Genomic DNA, 7,007 nt, shown 5'->3' on the forward strand with positions numbered 1-7,007 from the left:
CAATATGGCGGACGCTGTTACGTATCGCAGCAACGGGCCGACCCGCTCCATGAGGCGTCTACGTATATGATGTCTATGGTTTTGCCCATAGCCGCCAAAAAAAAAAAAAAATGAAGGGGGGTTCAGTGTTTGCGGAAGTAAACATGGATGCTAACAGTGGAGCATAGCTTACGATTCTGAAGTTGTTGTCCGACCAGAGCCAGCACTTTAACAACTTAATCCTCATAATCGTCCGCCACGGTTTTTAGGGCGCAGAATAGTGACGTTCGTCGAGTATTAGTGACGTTCAGGTCGGACGGACACGACCTGAACGTTCAGATCTCATTTGAAAAGATCGGATCGGGTATCCAACCCCCAACATTCGATGTTATCTAAAATAAATTCAACTCTGTGAAAATGATTGAGACAAAGAATGCTGCTCTGCTCTGTAGGAGCATAATGTCCCGTTTGGTTTTTGACATGTATCCATTTAATGATTAAGACCCCGCACAGCTGTTCAGTTTATTACGCTTATGCTTATTTTGTTTTCTAATATTAATCACCTATTGTGTCACATGGCTTTCATGAACGTTTCATAATTAGTTATTGTGGTAGTAAGCTGCTTTGTTGTTGCGATGAGCTATACAAATAAATTTGACTTGACTTTACGACCAACTCTAGTGAAAACCAAAATTCACAGAACAGGATGTAAGAAGGAACTAAGAAAGTTGACACAAAAGAACTGATATCTAAACACAAGTGAAAAAAAAAAAAACAGCTTTGGATCATGACAGTATTCCCATGTTAGAGTGTCCCAGTCAAAGTCCACACCAAAAACAAAGTGAGAATCAATGACAGGACGTAAAAATTACTTTTCATAGATTGTATCTCATCTGGATACAAAAGAATGGACAAATAATTCAGTATCTGAATACTCAAATAATGCTCTGCAATAAAATTCCCAGCCACACTTTTCACTTTCAAATCCCTAATTATTTGTCTTCAACTACTTTGCGCTGCTCCGTCACATGAAATCCGAATAAAACCCAGTGAAGGTTGTGAGATAAAACATGGGAACTCTCAAATGAACACTTCTGCGCTCTGTGCATTATTTACCCCCAGTGTGTGGACAGTTCGGTTAATTTCCGCTTCATTTCCAAAAACCCAAAGCTGACGGGAATTTAAACCTAAATGTCGAGACGACATTTGAGCTCAGTTTGAAGGGCGAAGGTGTTGCGTATCCTCACGTGTGCGTGCGGTTTGTATTACTCGTGTTGTGGGGACATCTTTCGGTTAAAGCCCCCCACGCTGCGTCCCAGTCGAGAGGCTTTAACCATCTCCAAAAAAAAAAAAACGAAACCTCACGTTTAATAGGAAATGCTGGCAATATGTTTCCCCCCCATTTGTATTTTATTTTTAAAGGCATTTTTATTTATTTATTTATTTATTTATTTATTTATTTATTTATTTATTTGGAGAACTCACGTGTGTGCGCGCACGCGGCACAAGGCTGTGTCACCATCCCGATAATGTGACGAAGCTATTGGCTGGGCCAAAGTCATCAATCAGGCGGATCAAAGCCCGAAACTTTAAATCACTATGAGAGGAAGAGGAGGAGGAGGAGAAAGAGGGGATGATGACAGCGAAGCGCGAATCCGTCTCAACAAGAGGCTGCTGGCTGGGGTCTCCCGGACATCCATCAACAAGTCCGCGAACAGTCCAACAAACACGGTCCAAAGCTCAAAACACGCAGGGACGCGCGGCCGTGTGAGTTATGGGATGGGACAGCCTGAACACCTGTAACTGATTTTAAGCCTGACTTGGTCCCAGGATGACCACATACACATAAACACACACACACACACACACACACACACACACACACACACCACCTGATAGAATAATGAAACTGAGAGCAGATACAAACTGAACCATGCTGGTGATGATGATGATGCTGCTGATGCTGCTGACATATTAGTCATGAAGATGATGATGATGATGGAGGGGAAAAATGACAGCCAGCCTCAGAGTGCACATCTGGAGCACATCACACACATCTGGGAGATGCGATCCAAAGCACATAAAGAGACACACGCACCTACTCTGTCTCCTGGAGTCCAGATCTGAGACCGGTCCGGTCCATTTGAGCCCGTGCAGAACACGCTGAGCAGTTCTTACTCACCCCGGCTGCTGTCGCCGCCAGTCCTCGTCCGATCGCGTGTCCTACCGTGTGATCAGACGGAAGAGAGGGCGAGTCGTGGGCGCATCTATCCCCCTCCTTCCTCCGTCCACCACCAGCGCCATCCAGCGCTGCGGTCGCGCTACGCCACTCTCGCGATACCGAGCCATCGACTCTTACCAGCTGAGCCTGACAGAGTGACGTAGCGCGATTGTTGCGGATTAGTTTAGCTCGACGGTGCCGCCTTCCGGGCAAAACAAGGACGATAGCAATTATGGCAAGTTAATTTATCATATAGTAAGGGGTCTCTACGATTAAAAACCTGATTTGATGTGGAAGGTCAGAGGTACAGAACATGAAGAGAGGAGTAAATCTGAGTAACCTTTGCATATCGGACGATTTTTCAAACATTGAATTTTATTTGGTGAAACTGTTTCTTTGCAATGCAACCAATGAATGAAAAAAAAAAAAATCAATTGAATCACCTGAATTTAAAAGTAAAAGTATAAACATCGCAAATCATTTTTCAGATAAAATGTGCAGCGTAGGTTTAAATCTGAAAGTACGACAGAGTATTAGGGACATACTCAAAAAAATAAAATAAAATAAATAATGAGAATAAAGTCATAAAATTAGGAGAATAAATACTTCGAGAATAAACTTAAACAAGAATAAAAGTAATAAAATGATAGGAATAAAGTCATCAAGTTACTAGAATAAGTCATAATAATACAGGAATAAAGTTAATATTTTAAAAATGAAACCAATTTTACAAGAATAAAGTTGTAATATTACCAGAATAAAACTATAATATTATGACTTCATTTTCATAATACTATGACTTTATTATCATATTTTTATATAGTTTAATATATTTTTAATGAATTTTTTTGTGATGCTCCATCGTATAAAAGCAAAACCTCAGATTCATATAATATTTCAAGACATTTTTTCCAAATAAGCCATTTTTTTATTTTTTTGTTTACAGTTTTCTTTTAAAATAGATTTTGTTTTTCAACTGATTGCATAGTAAAGAAACAAAATGTACATAATATAAATTAAAAGGGAAACTTTAGCCACTTCTAAGTTCTGCTCTTGTATTATTTTATCCCCAATGTGGTTCCACTTAACTTTTACAAGCAGGATTTAAACTTGGATTTTATTTGGTTGACTCGGTGGAGTCAGGCTGAGCACCAACATCTGTTCTCAAAAACATACACAACCCTGCTAAATGCTATGTTTATGGAGTAATTCGTCATGGTGTTGATGTGATTAATTACAGTTAACGCTGCTGATTTATATGTTGTTTATATGTATGTGTGTGTGTGTGTGTGTGTGTGTGTGTGTGTGTGTGTGTGTGTGTGTGTGTGTGTGTGTGTGTGTGTGTGTGTGCGTGCGCGCGTGTGCGTGTGTGTGTGTGTGTGTTTTCTTAAACATTTGGGAAACATTTGGTTTTTACAATTCAAGACATTTATGTGACAAGAAAAGAGCAAAATCACAAACAAAATGTAACTTTTCCACAGCATTGCAACATCCAGGTTTCACAACTCATTATGGGATTAATAAATTACCAGGATTCATCCTCATACTTCCAGCCCAGTTTATTCCCTGCAAATACGAAATCCACTCTGGCTTCATATATTGTTAAATTGAATTACCAAATAACTTAAATGGATAAGGTGACAGTTGTCAAAGTGATTTTCCGGAGCAGCCCTGTTACACGTAGAGCTAAAAGGTTGGATATGGCCTTTTTTATAGGCTTTCATGAAAGCTTCAGTGATTCCTATAAGTTGTGGAACTATCTGTGTATATAAGGACAAGACTTGATGTTTTTCATCTAGAAAAAGCAGAGATAAGAATTACGAATGACAGACAGGGTTACCAGTGCACACGCTTTGAAAAATATTCATAACAATGGAAGTTTTCTACATTTTGTAGCATTAGAAACAAAACAAAAAAATGATGTCACGTAACCACCACTGGTAATCATCAGTAATCATTGATAGAATGTAATTTTGAATGTTAAATGAAGAAAGCATACGAGTCGGCATTGATTAAATATCACAACAGCCTGCCATAGCGTATGAAACGCGCTCTCCTGTGCTGATGATGTCATGCCCCCCTGGCCTTACCTGTCGGAGCACAATCACGTCTCTTCTTCAGCAGTTTTTCTCCCCGCACTCGGCTGTAACCTGCTGGCAGCGACACGCAGAAGACATCTGCCTCATATCTGTATCTGGAGACGAGCCAGCGCCACTTATAGCGCCACAAATTATTCATAGAGCAGGTGAGAGGTCATGGTGGCGCCGACTAAATGTAGCGCTGGAGGTGTGGGAGGAAACGTTTTTCACAGCCACAACAAATGGACCTTATAGAAGATTGAAAAGCAAATATGAATAGTGTCAGGTAAACTCTACAGGTGATTATATCCACAAACGTCAGTAGATTTTATTGGGGTTTTATGTAGTAAAACACAATAGAGCATGACTGTTTATATGTTTTATAAATAAAATTAATCAAGATTGTGTAGCTCTGCCTTCAGCTGAGATTCTACGTGCATCACATTTGAAGAATGTGATAAACTGGCTAAGATTGTATTTACTGACTACTTGTCCTTTTAACATACTCATAATTTACTCTTTTTTAGTTTAAAATTAATCATAGTGCTTTACTTTAAACATTTCTGTTGTAACTTTGCTGCACACACTCACCCCAGTTTGTTTCTAGTAGCATTATTCTAGGTAACATAAGTAGGTATAAATATAGATGGTGACAGAGGAGACAAGATGACATTTATGATCGTTTAATTTCTGCCGTTTTTTCGCTGTCTTCTCTACAGACTGATATTTAGCTTCAGGGAGAGCTTATGCTAACATAAAACAAACTTAAAAGAAAATTATAACTAAATATATATACAAACTAGCAAAATAATCTAAATTAGTTTTGTTTCTTTGTTCATATTCAATGTTCGTACCTTCGTTCAGATCCTAAATCCAGGACAGGTGAGTGGATAGCTTCATTTATACTATTGTTTATTGTCTTTAAATTAACCTTTTGAGCTGCATTTTATGAAATATTTTACGTTGCAAATATTCTTGTTTTTAATAAGTTTGTAAACTACATTACTAATCTTATTCATGCTTGCAAGTTACTGAGAATTTGTGTGGTTATTCAGTTAAACAAAGTTGATGCAAAGAAAAAGATATTTAGATCCTTGAAAAATACTGTTCTGATTAAGAGAATATAAGGATAAAAATAAATTAAATAGAAATATGACAGAAGAGGTGAAATTTAAAACTAAATAAGAAGAAATGAAAGCTTAAAGACGGCAGATGTGAAATAAAATCCAGCAAGAAGGAACCCGAAATGTCTTAACGTCTTAAATGAGACTCGAACCGCACAACCTGAATGTCACTACATGTTTTATCACAGATTATTGTTATTTTTCTCATCCTTCTGGTAAAATAGCTTCAGTTAAGTCTGATTTGATGGAGAATGAATGTTGTTTTTGGGTGCCAAACTTTGACTGGGAGGTTTTTAACGCTGGTTTTGCTTCCGGGATTGGTCCATTTTAAACTCCGTCCATCGTTATCAGATCTAAAAGGCTAACTTCTCCCTTCTGTTCTGTCTGCTGTGTTGCTTGATCCTCATTATGCTGTTTGTTCACTGATGTACTCTGGAAGACAATAGACGACAATGGATTTTATTTAGATGGGGATGAATATTAAGGTGCTTCTTATAGATTTTTAATCATAAAAAACATAAACTCTTTGCGTTAGAGAGGGAGCTGCACCTGAGGTCTTAGTTTAATTATCTGTCTGAATCGCTGAGCGTTGTGCTGACACCAGCAGCAGAGGTGACCGATGCTGGAAATCTGCCGGACCACCAGGGAGCCTGGAAGACACTGAAGGACATCGTTTATTTTCTTTATTATTAGCTGACAGGAGAATACTGCTATGGTAGAAAGTTCCCCGAGGCCTCCTTATTTCTAGTGTGAGGTCTTCAAAGTCTTTAGACGTTAAAAAAAGAACTAAATTTAATGCCACTTGAGAGGGAAGCGCAATCACAATCATAACTCAGACTTAAATGGGACCTCTTACACAAAGTCCACATTTTTCACATATTTATTCTTCCATTTGGGTGTTAACTGTTTTTTATAAAAAAAACACCCAGACATTTTTTTGGCAACAATTTAATGATTTTTGGTGTCTGGAAAAAGCGCAGTTTTAAAAAAGAAAATCACAATCAAACTGTACTGCGCAGTTACCTAGCAACCCCAGCCAAGCCCAGCCCCTTTACCTAGCAACCCAAGCAGAGCTGCTGCTTGTTTAGTCCGCTTAATTTACCGCTGTATGTGCTGTTCTGAGTTGACTTACCGTTTAGAAACAACTTGCTGCATTCTTGTTGGTTGTGCAGGAGGCTCTACTTCTGCTTTTCAAATATGTAAGGCTGTATCATTGCGCATCTGTTTGCAGCCATTTTCATGTTTCAGTTGTGGGACTGTGTCCAGCAGCAGTTTATCTGGATGTAAAGTGAAAACAGCTCATTCTGAAAAGAGTTTAAAATAGGCACTGAGTACTAGTTTCACTGATGGATTATTTCACTTATAACTAAAACTTTTTCATCAGTATTAAGGAAGTAGTCCTTGTATCTTCATATAAAGTTACTTGTAAGTTAATTTTGTCTTATTTCGTGTGTACTAAGATATTTGCAGTAGAAAGTAGATCAAAAATAAAATGTTGTTTTTGCCGTGAACACACATCTGCCTTACTTGAATAACATTTTCTCATATCTTTCCCGTTTTGAAGAGTGGCTTAGAGAAAAAACTCTGTGTAGCACAATATATGTA

The 7,007-nt window shown here is 38.3% G+C and overlaps 1 protein-coding gene across 6 annotated transcripts in view; it reads right to left on the reverse strand.

Moving 5' to 3' along the window:
* The window catches only part of usp54b (ubiquitin specific peptidase 54b), an 89,499-nt gene extending 87,189 nt beyond the window's left edge, over positions 1-2,310 (reverse strand). For 3 of the 6 annotated variants that reach the window (XR_001421935.1, XR_001421934.1, XM_015016227.1), the window contains exon 1: positions 2,078-2,310. The gene's annotated coding sequence lies outside the window, so the exon portion shown is untranslated. The remainder of the gene's footprint in view (positions 1-2,077) is intronic. The other 3 variants (XM_015016226.1, XM_015016225.1, XM_015016224.1) reach the window with 3 other exon arrangements.
* Positions 2,311-7,007: the final 4,697 nt, after the last annotated feature.

Source organism: Poecilia latipinna, unplaced genomic scaffold, assembly GCF_001443285.1.
Source record: "Poecilia latipinna isolate Pla-1442-1.1 unplaced genomic scaffold, P_latipinna-1.0 Scaffold1994, whole genome shotgun sequence".
NCBI classification, from domain to species: Eukaryota; Metazoa; Chordata; class Actinopteri; order Cyprinodontiformes; family Poeciliidae; genus Poecilia; species Poecilia latipinna.